Source organism: Oryzias melastigma, linkage group LG18 (genome assembly GCF_002922805.2).
Source record: "Oryzias melastigma strain HK-1 linkage group LG18, ASM292280v2, whole genome shotgun sequence".
Taxonomy (NCBI): Eukaryota; Metazoa; Chordata; class Actinopteri; order Beloniformes; family Adrianichthyidae; genus Oryzias; species Oryzias melastigma.
In genome coordinates this window covers 3764434-3773125 of record NC_050529.1, presented here as the reverse complement: position 1 = coordinate 3773125, position 8692 = coordinate 3764434, and positions in this window count along the sequence as shown.

Sequence of the window (8692 nt, the reverse complement as noted above, 5' to 3'; positions counted from 1 at the left end):
TGCAGGCCATGCAGGACCAATACGATCCAGTGTTTTCTGAGAAATGCTGCTGCAGGTATTGCTTTTTCATCATTGGATGATCATCTTTGCCTGGTAGTTAAACAATCACACCATCTAGCAGTGAACTGGAGGCACTACAGAGAAGCTCCAGAGTCGCCCCAGTGAGCTGAACAACTTCAGGCCAGTCATCCTCACTTCACATACCATGAAGACCCTGGAGTGACTGGTTCTGCCACTTCTGGGACCCCAGGTGCAGCATGGAAAGGACCCTGTCCAGTTCGCCTACCAGGCCAAGATGGGGTGGAGGATACCACTCTCTGATCTGGATGAGGGGGCCTGCGCGGTGAGGATACTCCTGCTTTGCTAGTGTCCGGACGCACATTGCTTTGCTTCCCCTTCTGCTCTTAATTTTCGCTGATTATTTTTTTTCTTTTTTAAATCACACCAGCAATAACTTTTGAATACTTTTAAACCATCGGGTCAGATTTATTTTTCTTTTTTACTCTAAACAAAAGGATTTTTTCCAGTATTCCTCTTAAAACATTTTATCTTGAGCACTACGTGTACTTGGCCTTCATGCAGCTGAAGCCTGATATACGGAGCAGCAGCTAACACAAGGCTAACTAGGTCCAGGCCCTCATCAGAGCCCGCAATGCTGCCTTCAGATCAGGTGATGACTCACTCTACATCACAGCCAGAGCCAATCTGAGAAGGAGCATTCGCCAGGCAAAGCAGGACTACAAAAAGAAAATTGAAAATAACCTGCAGGACAACAACCCACAGCAGGTGTGGAGAGGAATCCAAGCCTTAACCAACTTTAGGGTCCTGAGCACAACCCCCACCCACAGCAGCAGAGCGCTAGCAGAAGAACTAAACAGCTTCTTTGCCCGCTTTGAAACCTCCTCTGACATACAGCCACCCCCACCTCCCAGCACCAACACCGCGGCTCCACTCATCCTCCAGGAACATGAGGTGAGAAGAACCCTGAGAGCTACAAAACCCAGGAAAGCTGCAGGACCAGACGGCATCCCAGGGGTTGTCGTCAAGGAGTGTACGGGTGAGCTAGCTGGTGTCCTCACCACACTGTTCAACCTCTTATTGTCCCAAGCTTCTGTCCCAAGCTGCCTCAAATCGTCCACCATCATCCCCATCCCCAAAAAGTCACCTGTAAATAGCCTCAACGACTACAGACCCATCGCCCTAACACCCGTAATCACTAAGTGCCTGGAACGACTTGTCTCCAGCCACATCCTGGACTTCCTCCCAAAGACCCTTGATCCCTTCCAGTTCAAACAGATCCACAGAAGACGCTACAGCCCTGACTCTACACACTGCGCTGAGCCACCTGGAGAACAGAGACAGCTACGTCAGGCTGCTCTTTGTGGCCTTCAGCTCAGCTTTTAATACAATCATCCCGGACATTCTCATCTCCAAACTGTTGAACCTTCACATCCCCCCACTCACCTGCCACTGGATTAAGGACTTTCTCACAAATTGTCCACAACAAGTAAAACTCGGTCCCCACCTCTCCTCCACCCTCCAGCTCAGCACCGGCTCCCCCCAGGGCTGCGTCCTGAGCCCCCTACTGTTCTCCCTGTACACCTCGGACTGCACCGCCTCACACACCTCAAATGCCATCTTCAAATTTACAGATGACACCACTGTGGTGGGGCTGATCTCAAATGGCGATGAGACGACGTACAGGGCAGAGATCAGCAACCTGGCCAAGTGGTGCTCGGAGAACAACCTGTCTCTAAATGTCCAGAAGACCAAAGAAATCATTTTGGACTTTAAAAGACACAGTCACGCCCACGCCCCTCTACAAATAAATGGAGAACGGGTAGACTGTGTAAAATCCATCGGATTCCTGGGCATCACCATCTCTGCTGACCTGTCCTGGTCAGCGAACATCCGGGCTGTGGTGAAGAAGGCTCAGCAGCGGCTGCACTTCCTCCGCATCCTGAGGAGGTGTGATCTGGATCAGAGGCTGCTGGTGAACTTCTACCGCTGCTCTGTGGAGAGTATTCTGACCTACTCTCTAAATGTGTGGTACCCAGGCTCCACATCACTGGACAGAAAGGCTGTGCAGAGGGTCATAAACACAGCACAGAGAATCATCGGCTGCCCCCCCCTTGCGACCCTATCAAGATCCCGCTGCCAAAAAAGAACAACTACAATCCTGAAGGACCCAACCCACCCCGCCCACCACCTGTTTGACCTGCTGCTACAGGTCAATCAGGTCACATACCACCAGACTCAATAACAATTTTTTCCTCTGGTCCATACGGATGCTGAACAACATCCAATGAACAAACTGGAATATTGGTTTCCGGTTTAAGTCGTGAATAGCCCCAACTTCACAGAAAGTGATGACGATCAGCTGTGGTGTTCGTCAAAATTTGAACCAAACGAAAAGGATTCGCAGCGACGCAGAGGTCAGTCCGCAGTCGAAGTTTCTCTCGCACTTTTAATGTTACGAAAAGACTATGGCGGACGTAACTGAGCCGTGACGCTGGGGGTGTAAGCGCAGGGTAAGTCCAACAGCTGGAGAATTGCAGGACATGGGAGGACCGACCCCCCGGGGAGAGCTGAAGCCTCTGAGGCTGACTGGCCTTCTCTTCATACGAGACAGAGGACCTCTTCTACTCCTGTACACCGGAGGAAAGAAGGAAAGAAGCCAAGCATGAACGGAGCGGTGACGCTGCAAAACAGATTTGCTCCACTGCAGATGACCCCAGATTACCCAATGACCATCCACTAGAAAGCAGCGCAAGGAGGACCTGTAACCCATCAGAAGCTAAACGGCCAGAAAGAAAGCTGAAGGCTCGGCCAGAGACTCTGATTGTGGGTGATTCCACTGTAAAAGATGTTCAGTGGTTCTACAGCAGGAACACTAAAATCCTATGCTTTCCAAACAATGTGGTCAGTTACGGGCTACACGGTGGCGCAGTGGTTAGCGCTTTTGCCTCACAGCAAGAAGGCCCCGGTTCAAATCCCGGCTGGGACCTTTCTGTGTGGAGTTTGCATGTTCTCCCTGTGCATGCGTGGGTTTTCACCGGGGGTTGCAGTTTTGTTCAATGAAATGTTTCAGTGTAAGAAGTTATCTTTTGGAAACTTTCCATGTTTTGAATCAAGATTCAAGATCTACTTTATTTATCCCCGCAGGGAAATTCAGCTGTAGAAACAGCAATTAATAATAATGAAAAGCACAAAACACCATTAAACTGCTAAAGGATCAATACAAAATTCAAATGATCAATAAAATGTAACTAACTTATAAAATATAAGTAGTCATAGCAGCAGAATAAATATAAATAAACAAAATGTACACACATAGCAGCAGAATAAATATAAATATAAACAAATGTACACACATAGCAGCAGAAAAAGACTATATACACACATGTACAAAAATGTAAAAAGAGCCTAAGAAAAAGCTCCAAGGTGTTTTTCTTTCACCTTTTAGACATGGAGGAGTTATATAGCCTAATGGCAGATGGCAGGAATGACTTCCTGTACCGCTCATTAGAGCAGCAGGGCTGCAAGATTCTACAGCTGAAGCTGCTTCTCAGTGTGTCCACAGTTGGATAAAGAGAGTGGGAGGGATTGTCCATGATGGTCAGCAGTTTAGCCAACATTCTATCTCTCTCCACTTCCTCTAAGCTGGCTAGCTTTGAACAAACAACAAAACCAGCCTTTTTAATGAGTTTGTCCAGTCTGTTGGCGTCCTTTGCTTTGATGCCGGCACCCCCAGCACACTACAGCAAAGAAGATGGTGCTTGCCATGACAGACTGGAAAAACATGTGGAGCATCCTATTACAAACGTTGAAGGACCTGAGTCGCCTCAGGAAGTACACCCTGCTCGTGGCCTTCTTGTAGACGGCCTCAGTGTTGTGGACCAGTCCAATTTATGGTCTAGATGGACACCCAGAAACTTGTAAGATGTGACGATCTCAACATCTTTTCCACCATGCAGACTGGGGAGGGTGGGGGCTTACTCCTACTGAAGTCCACCACCATCTCCTTTGTCTTGGCCACATTCAGCTGCAGGTGATTCTCCTCGCACCACCGGACGAAACAGTCCACAAGGTCCCTGTACTCATCTTCCAGTCCGTTCTCCACACACCCAACAACAGCTGTGTCATCCGAGTACTTCTGGAGGTGACAGAACTCAGAGCAGTACTGGAAGTCAGCAGTGTAGGTGGTGAATAAGAAGGGAGACAGCACAGTTCCTTGAGGGGCTCCTGTGTTGCTGGTCAGGGTGTCAGACACACAGCTCTGCAGTCTCACAAACTGAGGTCGACCTGTCAGGTAGTCCTCAATCCACGCGACCAGGGGAGTCTCCACCTGCATGTTCTCCAGCTTGGCCCTCAACAGTCTCGGCTGCATGGTGTTGAAGGCAGAAGAGAAGTCGAAGAACATGACTCGCACGGTGGTGTTCAGTCCGTCCAGGGAGCTGTAAGCCCTCTGCAGCAGGTGTATCACAGCATCATCAACCCCAACCTTGGGCTGATATGCAAACTGCAGAGGGTCTTGAAAGGGGCTCACCAGAGGTCTGAGGTGTGACAGCACCAGCCGCTCCATGACCTTCATAACGTGGGAGGTCAGTGCTATTGGCCTGTAGTCACTCGGTGCCACAGGATGGTTTTTCTTTGGCACTGGGACCAGGCAGGATGTCTTCCAGAGCACTGGGATCCTCTGGAGATGAAGGCTCTGGTTGAACAGGTGCTGCAGAACTCCACACAGCTGGATGGAACAGTTCTTAAGCACCCGCGGACTGATGCCATCAGGTCCAGCAGCCTTTCCCTCGTTGAGCCTCTCCAGCTCTCTCCTGACTTGGCTGGATGTGATAAATAGTTCAGTCAGGGGGGTGGGAGGTGTTGTGGAGTTGGTGCTAGAAGTCAGCTGAGGGGAGGGGCCTGAAGGGGCTGAAGACTCCAGAGGTGACAGGGGGACGGGAGAGAAGGAGAGCGATGGTCATTCAGTGGAGGAGTGGAGGGGCAGCAGTGGGAGGGGGAGCTGGAGTCAAACCTGTTGAAAAACTGGTTGAACTCTTTAGCTCGGTCCACAGCTCCTGCTACAGCTCCTTTCCCCTTCCTCTGAAAACCAGTAATGGCTCTCATTCCACTCCACACATCTCTGGTCCGGCTTCTCTCCAGTTTCTCCTCCAGCTTCCTCCTGTAGGCGTCCTTGCATTCCTGCAGACGGTGTTTCAGTTCTTTTTGGACCCTACTGAGCTCAGAGCTGTCTCCGGCTCTAAAGGCCCTCTTCTTTTCAGTCAGGAGGGCCTTCAGGTCCCTTGTCACCCAGGGTTTGTTGTTAAGATAACAACGAACCTTTTTGGTGGGGATGGAGTTGTCCGTACAGAAATGATGTAACCTGAAACAGAGTCTGCAAGTCCATCCAGATCCTCCCCATGTGGAACATACAGAGCAGACCAGTCTGTGGATCCCAGAGCATCGCAAAGGCAATCCATGGCACCATCAGGCCACATCCTCACAGTCCTCACAGTGACTGGTTGCTTCCTCACCACAGGGGTATATGATGGGGACAGGAGGACCAGGTTTTGGTCAGACCTGCCCAGTGGAGGGAGTGCAGTGGAAGTGTATGGATTGCTGGTATTAGCATACAACAGATCGAAAGTTTTACTGTCTCTCGTTGTACACTGGACATACTGGTGGAATGTGGGGAGGGTGGAGGAGAGACGGGCGTGATTAAAATCCCCCGTGATGAACATGAAAGCCGCGGGGTGTTGAGGCTGCAGATCGGTAGCGACCGAGTGGATGACGTCACATGCCGCGTCTGCATTGCCAGCCGGAGGAATGTACAGGTTGATGGCGATGACATTTGAAAACTCTTGCAGCAAGTAATATGGGCGGAGTCCGATTGCAATTAGTTCCACGTCAGGGCTGCACATGCTCCTCTTAACCTGGATATGCTCCGGATTGCACCACCTGTTGTTGACAAGCACGGGGAGCCCTCCTCCTCTCTTCTTACTGCTCGCGGTGGTGTCTCGGTCCGCTCGCACAGTGAGGAAGCCGGCGATAGAAACGTTACAGTCCGGTATCAGTCCGTTGAGCCAAGTTTCGGTTAAACAGATGATACTGGCCTCCCGGTACTCCCGCTGGGTCCGTGTGAGCGCCTCCAGCTCGTGCATCTTATTGGCCAGGGACCTGACGTTCCCCGTGATGATCGCGGGAACACAGGGTCTTCATTCGCCGTTTACCTCCCGCCCTGCATCCACAGCGTCTTTTTCGAAGCTCCTCCAGCAGTTCAGGCTTCACTCCGATTGCGGAGGATGGTGGTTTTAGAGCCAGCAGCTGATCGAACGTGTAAACAAAGGAGTGAGTCTTCTCGGCGTGGATGCAGTGAGCCATTAGTAGCACGACGTACAGAAGCAAAAATACATCAAAAAGTAAGAAAATAAGGCAAAACGCCAGGAGCCGCTACTACTTGCTGCCGCCTGAGGCAGCGCATTTTTCAAATCCAGATCAAAATATATGTAGCCCTACAGCTGAAGGCCTCACTCAAAACCATATTTATCAATATCTACCGCCCCCCTAGATACTGTCCAGAATTTAACCTTGAGTTTAGTGAACTGCTGTCTATAATTTGTCTTGATTTTGACTGTATAATCATGGCTGTAGATTTTAACATCCATTATGGAAATCTTGAGAACAAAGGGACTAAGCACCTGATAAACACTCTGGACAATTTTGGGTTGACTCAACATGTAACAGAGCCCACACACTACAGAGGGAATATTCTTGATTTATTGATTTCCAAAGGTCTGAACATCTCTAAGGTTACTGTATGTGATTTAGGTCTGTCTGATCACTGCTGTGTTTTCTGTGAGAGCACAATTCCATCCATCCATCCATCTTCTTGACCGCTTCTTCCCTTTCGGGGTCTTGGGGGTGCCGGAGCCTATCCCGGCTACTGATGGGCGAAGGCGGGTTACACCCTGGACAGGTCACCAGTCTGTCGCAGGGCCTCAATCACACACACATTCACTCTCACATCCACACCTAGGGGCAATTCAGAGTCATCAATTAACCTATGAAGCATGTTTTTGGACGGTGGGAGGAAGCCGGAGTCCCCGGTGAAAACCCACGCATGCACGGGGAGAACATGCAAACTCCACACAGAAAGGTCCCAGCCGGGATTCGAACCGGGGCCTTCACGCTGTGAGGCAAGAGCTCTAACCACTGCGCCACCGTGCAGCCCAGCACAATTCCAGTACACACAAATGTTTTGAGGGAGGAGATCGCAAAACGGTATATAGCTGAAAATACTTACCCTATTTAATATAGTCGACAGGTTGACAATACCCCCTGTGTCAGTGGCACCAGAACTTTACTCCACCAAACCCTGTAATGACTTTGCCAACTTCTTCAGGGACAAAATCAAAAACATTAGACAAACAATTATTTCATCAACTACAAGTTCAGAATATGAACCCTATCCACAAGAAACCAGTATAAACCCAATGGCTCAGTTTCAACCCATAAACAGTAAAGAACTACAGGACATTCTATGTCAACTGAACTCCTCCTCCTGCTGTCTGGATATTCTACCCAAAAGCTTTGTCAAAAAGTTTCAAAGATCCTGGAACCAGCCCTGCTCCAGATTGTCAACTTGTCGTTAACATCTGGTGTTTTCCAAGAACCACTGAAAACAGCTGTAATCAAACCTCTCCTAAAGAAGGACAGTCTAGACAAAACTCAAATGAACAACTACAGAACGATATCAAACCTGCCATTTTTAAGATCATTAAAAAAGCTGTTTTCCATCAGCTAAATGAATTCCTAATAAAAAACAATTATATGATGTCTTCCAGTCCGGCCTCAGACAGAACCACAGCACTGAAACGGCTCTGACCAAAGTGACTAATGACATACGTTTAAATACAGACAGTGAAAATATGTCAGTGCTAGTTTTACTGGATCTCAGTGCTGCGTTTGATACAGTCGACCACGCAATACTACTCAGATGACTGGAAAACTGGGTGGGTCTCACTGGGCCAGTACTAAACTGGTTCAAAACGTACTTAGAAAACAGGAAATATTTTGTGTCAATTGGTAACTTCACTTCTGAGCAAATAGAAATTACATGTGGAGTGCCCCAAGGCTCCATCCTGGGACCACTTCTATTTAACATCTACATGCTCCCACTGGCCCAGGTTATAAAGAACAACAACATTAGTTACCATAGCTATGCAGATGACACACAGATATATATTAGACTGACACCAGGAGACCGAGGCCCTGTACAGGCTCTTGGTAAATGCAGTGAGGACATTATTGACTGGATGTGCCACAACTTACTTCAATTAAAGAAAAACAAAACTGAGGTTATTGACTTTGGGGCTAAAGAAAAAAGGTTGGACGTCACTACAGAGCTTCAATCTATTCAACTAAAAACTACCAACCAGGCCAGAAACTTGGGTGTAGTGATAGGCACAGACCTACATTTTGATAAACACATTAAGACAGTCACACTGAGACATCGGTGGGGGGCCGCGGCTGGTCTGGCTGCCTAGGTCTCGTCAGCGCCTGACCAGTGCACCCACAGGAGAGGCGCTTGGGGGCGGGGACTCGGATTTGTCCCTGGGACTGGTCTTCTTCTTGGCTCCTCCCTCCTTGTGGGGGGTGGTGCGCCTGGCGGGTCGGCTCTCGGGGGGACACCTGG